Genomic DNA, 6,752 nt, shown 5'->3' with positions numbered 1-6,752 from the left:
GTCGTCATAAACGCAGTAGATACAACGCCCGTCCTCCTGCCAACCTTCACACCGTCGCCGCTGATGGAGCTCCGCGGAGCCCATCACCCATAGCATCTCTCGCCCGAACAACTGAGGCTCCGAAGACGGCGCCTCCATGGAGGTTACGACGCGCAGGATGCCGCCGCCGCCCAATCCAGACTGAATTTTGGACTTTCGTTCGGGAGGGGTTCGGATGTGGATAGGAGGGACCTCGGCTTCGCCTCCAGGGAGGGTAACGGCGTCGAGGGACGCTGCCGATGCCGGGCCGGAGTAGCCGACCAAAGTTTCCTCCGGTCCCCTACCTATACCACCAAGCCTCCGTCTGTTCCGGATCGGGCAGCGAGCCACGAACCGACACCAGCAGATATGCAAGTGCCATGGGGCTCAACCCACCAGGAAGGAGGATCAAGAAGAACAGCCGCCGTAGATCTCCAGGCACCGGATCCAATGATCCGACGAGGCCAGTGGCGAAGACCACTACCCTGCGCCGGCCGACCGCGTCCAAGCGCCAAATCCAGATGGACACGCCTGAACATGGCGGCGCCCGCGACCACCCGATCTGAAGACCACGCAGCCACCACCTCGCTGTGAACTTGCATCCAAGCCGCAACCGATGCCCCGCGCCGCCGCCGCCAAGATTCTCGCCCGCCGCGCCGCTGGACCCCGCGCTAGCCCGACGCCTCTTCGTGATCAGGCCGTCCCGCGCCGCCCGAGACGCTCGAAGGGGGAGAAGCCCCGCCGCCGCCCTACCAGCCAGGCTTTGCCTGGCGTCGCTGCGGACGGCAGCAAGGAGCGGAGGTGGGCGGCCGGGGTCGAGAAACGGCGGCTAGGGTCCCCCCCCCCCCCCCCCCCCCCCGGGCCGCCCAGGGGGCAACACGAGGGGGTCGAGGGGGTCACACGGGAGAAAGATATCCCTAGGAATATAGTGAGGCATTTTGGTTAGAGTGAATATTGATGTATTAGAAACAATTAGCTGGGAGATCAAAACCTTTTGTTACTAGAATAGGTTTTTTTGGAGAAATATTACTAGAATAGTTAAAAACTGACATAATAACTTCGTCATTGCGATTACAACTGTATATGGCTACGCTTGTGAAGAAGGAACGCAACCTTTTATTTATGAATTGCATGAGATGTTTCTAAATATGCCAGGGCCTCCTATTGTTGATGATAGCCAAGGTGCACTGCTGAGTCGTATCCTCAATTATGCAAGCAAGAGATCTTACCAACTAGCTTCTACTGTTACAGAGTTGCCACCACGATACAACGCGGCCGCGGGGCCTGATCTCATCAGTCCACCTCTTGAGATTTGCTTCGGTGATAGATTAATCTGACCAGGTCTTTTTGGAAGTCATCAACAAAATTGCCAGTATATGCAAAGTTGCATGCGCGTTACTTAATTACTCAACTACATTCTTGAGCATAGTAAGTGGAGGAGTTTGTTTCCTTCAATTTCGACTACCGCACCTACCAGTAATGAAGCCTCACGTGCATTGTGTGTTTGGCATCAAATATGGAAGTGTCCCTAATCCTAGGGATACATTTGAGACCTGTGAGGTGAACCAACACCCGTGCTCTGATTCCCGGTATCTCCTATTCCCTACAACTAATCTATTGCATGCTCTTTCCATCCCGTCTCATCTAGATTTATGCTACTACCATTGGCCTTTCCCATTCATGACCGTTTGATATGATAGCTATAAAAGTGTGTGTCGCCTAACAGACCATGATTCTTCTCGGTGCACCCACATGCATAATTAATAAGCTATTAATTTGCATGATTGAATGTTGTGTAGCACATGCTACCAGAAAGTACATTGATTCCAGGCGAAGTATCTCGTGAAAACCAACAACCAATGGAAAATTTTGTAAGTGTGCATCAGTTCGGTAAGGAACAGCTGATATCACAGGTGGGATCATTGTCAACCACTAAATCTAATATTTTAGATAACCCTCCTCTTCTCTTATCCACAATCAGGAAGGTTTGATCTCTTCGTCTCGACACTGTGGCACGATGGAGACTTGCCGTACCGACCGTGAGCCCTCGTGCTCCAATTGCATGGGAAACTCGTAACGACTAGGCCGTTCTTCTCATCAAGGGAGACCCAGTCCAGAAGATGCCACGTGGCCACACAGATCTTAAAGCATAGCATTCTATTCTTTCCCAATTTTATTACAGCAGTTCTATCGTCAATACCAGTGCCAGATCTATAGGAATCAATCGCGCATGTAAAAATCATTCACCCATGATATGGCACTTTGCCCACGAGATAGGTGTTGGCTAAATCAGCAACCAAATTGGTCAAACAGTGACTATGTGTTCGCCGCCATGGCCGGTAATACTCATGTTCTCTTCCAGCTCGCCACACCCGTCACACTTTTTTTTTGCATTAAGGCCTGCTGCAAACTATGAGAATGAGGATTATATCAGTCTCTGCAAGCCAAGGACATTGTCTCCTAGCGATGGTGCATATGTGTCGAGCACACGTTCCTACTAACGCACTTTTGCACTCAACACCGCCTTGATCCTATTGATATTCGAGAATGATGGTGATCCTCACCTGACTATGGATGCGTAATACTATAAGATAGAAGAAAATCAGGAAAGAAGACTACGGTGCTTTTAGATTAGTGTTGCCACATGGCACCTTTGTGGGTGGGTCTCACTTGATAAGAGGAAAGAGCCGGTCGTATTGGATTTTTCTTCCGTCAGCACGTGAGCCATAGCCCTCTGTTGGCTTTGACTAGTCCTTGAGAGCTCATGATCAACGAACTTGCCACTCCTCTCTCCCTTGCCATGCCCCATCCTCCTCATAGCCTCGCAAATGCAAGTAATGGAGTTCCTTTTGATGATTGTTTTTCTCTGTCAAACGATACTACTGAAGCATGCATCTGTATTGATCTTCTCTACTAAAGCTAGTTATTAGTCTTCAAGTTTTACCCATATTTATCAATGTTGCCAATGAGATCAAGGATAATTGGATTGCTAAATATTCGTAGTCAGTTTGTGCTAAAGTTATTTGTGTTACTCCTGAAAAATTAGACATCCATGAAACATTGAGCCACATGCAGACATTGTATCTACCATTGACATGTATGTTTCCTTCAAGTTGGCTAGACTAATGAATCTAGGCTATTCTAACATGTTCATGTTCAATTTCATTTGACCTTAGCGGAGTGGCAATTCTGATTACTGGTTCGCTGGTTTAGCTTGATGAAGTGATATCTTTCCATTTCTTATACATGTTCTTTTGGGATAATTTTTTATATTCCTTTAACGATTATAGTTCATGTTCACTTCAAATCATAGGGTTGTGTCTTGAGCATAACTCTGTCTATGAATATCTTATATCTTATCTTATACTCCCTCCGTTCCTAAATATAAGTCTTTGGAGAGATTCCACTATGAACCACGTACGGATGTATGTAGTGCATTTTATAGTGTAGATTCACTCATTTTGCTTCGTATGTAGTCCATAGTGAAATCTCTACAAAGACTTGTATTTAGGAACGGAGGGAGTATTTACTAATTGGAGGAACCATCCGAGTTACCACGTTAATCCTTGAAGTTAAGAAATATCATCCTTAGGATAAATAAATAATACGTCCGTAGCCGTTTGATGAAGTACCATGTACGCTTTTCCTTGTCAGCCTTATTCTCCTTGGTCTCTTAACTTATCTAGCGTGAAGGGGAAAAAAGGTATACGCTCCTCCTTCTCAGCCTTCTTCCCCTTGGTCTCTTGACCTCTCCGTGAAGGAATACTGGTCTCTTAACTTTTCTAGCGTGAAGGGGAAAAAAGGTATGAGCTCTTCCTTCTCAGCCTTCTTCCCCTTGGTCTCCTGACTTCTGCGTGAAGGGAAAAAAAGGTATTATGTTCGAAGGTAAAAAATACAAAAGAAATCTGATCGTCTCTCTCCCCGTTTCCCACGAAAAGGAAATTCATGGTGGCGTCCTGCTATATTTGGCCTCCTTGCCTTCATTGTCGCATGTCATCAGCATGTCCTTGCAGAATCCTAACCCAACTTATCCAACTTGCCGCATTCACTCTCCAGTTATTCTCAGTTTCAATCTTCCAAGTATGGAGGAATTGAAGTTAGATAAAGGTACGATCTAATCAAGGTTCTCTCCCATGGTTCTTGGGGAAATTGAGTATTAATTTTTAAATCCGGAGTAGTCTCTCCCATGGATCTTGAGGAGGCGTACCAAAGGCAGTTAATTTAAAGAAAATAATCAGGCAAGGAAGTGCGCCAACTGGATGTACGGCTGGCCGACTGCTTGCGTCCTCGACATCGTTCATGTTATTCGCCGGGCATTCTTGCACCCACTCACTTCTCATCAAAAAGATATGATGGCTTCATCCGTTAGAAGCCTATACTAGAATTCAGCATATGTTCTTGATTTTGTTGAAATTTAAAAGTGATGTCCACAATTTCCCTAGCAGGTGCAAGCTGGTACGTAAACTGCTAATATTGCTGGATTGCCGTATAGATATGATGCCCATCAACAGCACATATCCAACTATTCTAATCTACTATCTTATTTTTCAATTTTCATGTAATTTTTTTTTCTTTGTAATCTCTTTCCTGTAACATTAGCTGGACAACAAGTCTACCTGTGGTCTATGATTGGATGTTCGGCGGAGTCACCAGCGTCGATATCAATCAATGACTGCAGGAACGTCACTGTACATGGGCCAAGACTGAAAACCCATGTGTCCAATTCTAGGTGTAGGCACGTGAAGATCCATAATTAGTAGCTTTATATTAGACCATGCTTTGGACTTTACGAGTGAGGGGCAAGCTGTGCTGAGGTTATTCAAGGTACATCTATATTTCTCTTATTGGCTTCTAATTACCACTGCAATCCTTAATTAAGATTGCACCCAGATGTCCTACTAATCCATGTCTTCCCTATGTTTCCTCAATAAACCTTCTAATATATGTCAACATATATGAGTGATGGCACCTTAATTAAGATTGCACTAATCCATGTCTTCCCTATGTTTCCTTAATATACCTTCTAATATATGTCAGCCTATATGCGTGATGTCACACACAGGGCTTTTCCTTGCAATACTTCTTCATGCAAGGATGAATCGCCACATGGTGACGGTTGATGATTGATGAGCTATGTGTTCATATTTAATGTTGAATATCAGAATTAATATTCTGTGTTAAAAAAATTCCCCTTTTCCCTGTACCAGATAAATAATACGATAATTTCATTGATTCGCTTTGGAGTTCAAAAAATGAATGCCTTTGACAACTATACAACATAATAGATTTGATAGTCTATTTCTGTATTCACTAAAAAAATTGTACTAACATGTTTATGTATTTGTTCTCAAACCTATTTGTGAGTGGCTTCAAAATATATGAGTTCAATAATTTCAGTACGGACTATGGTCTTGACTATACTTTATATTCATGTTCACCAAGTCAGAATACTACCATGTACTATTTGATTAAACGTGGAAGCACAATTTTCGCCGAAGACCATCAATGATGCAGTACATCTAGACTATCTAAGATCCAAATCTTAGTTTTATACCTATTCACATACTTCAAATTCAAAATGCATTAAGTTGTGTCTTCTTCAATTCCAACTATTTTTATGTATAATTCTCAGCTTCTTAAGTCTCTTCAACAGGGTGTGTTCTTTATGTACGAACTGTTTTTCTTACTCAAATAATTGGAAGGATGTATAAAGTGTCTACCATATCAAGTATCCAAGAATATTATTCTTTGTTTTTTTTTCTAAATTCAGATAGTATACATGAGTGCCTATCTTTTATCATCAAGTAAAACATTGAGGAATTTACTGGAGTTATAATTTTTAATATGGATAAAAAGGAAAATTTTAAAAGGATATTGCAGTCATAATACTTAAAGCTTAGTAAATATGTTTTTATGCTAGCCCGTGCAGTAGCACGGGTCGATGACTAGTTTAAATTAATAACAATACCACTAGATGACTCACCGTGTAAACCACTTAAATTAGCAATCTTATTTTTTTGATGCTAAATTAACATCATTGAGTGGTAGGAGGATAAGTGGATTCTTTTCCAAAGAACAACAAATCATGGATGTCTTAAACCACATAAAGTGTTGAACTCAAACGCAACATAGAAAATATAATATAAGTGTTGGGATCGGTCCCCCGTGACGTGAAAAGGTAGGCATTTAAAAATAGGTTGGGAGACCACAACAAAAGAAGTGATAAAAGCACAACCGTGGAATGTTGGAGTGAGCCTATTCTGAACTATAGAGGAACCTCTATTTGGTTTTGATTTGACTTTGCAAACCCATTATCGCAATATTGAAGGACACCATGATAAGCATATGTAGAAACAACAAATACTTGATATCATATTTTCATGAAAAACACACATATGAATTGGACACACCTAGCAAGCAACATTTAATCAAGTCTAACAGAGAGGTTAGCAAGAAGTCCGAGGCCACACTATTCACGTGTCACACAATTAGCGTTGGCACGTTTGGGGACATTCGCTCGTTTTGTGTTCGTGAGGTATAATTTGAGTTTGTGAGGCACATAACTAAGGCTTGGTCCACCACCATCGACAAGTTGCAGTGAGAAACGCCGAGAGATAGCACAAGAAGCCAACATAGATATCAGACCATAAGCAGCACCTTCAGCAGAACCTGCACCCAAAAGAATGTTGGTCTTTGGGGCTGCAAGATAAAGATAGACCCACTAACCTTCAAAG

Source organism: Aegilops tauschii, chromosome 7 (genome assembly GCF_002575655.3).
Source record: "Aegilops tauschii subsp. strangulata cultivar AL8/78 chromosome 7, Aet v6.0, whole genome shotgun sequence".
NCBI lineage: Eukaryota > Viridiplantae > Streptophyta > Magnoliopsida > Poales > Poaceae > Aegilops > Aegilops tauschii.
Note: the sequence above shows the minus strand (reverse complement) of the source record.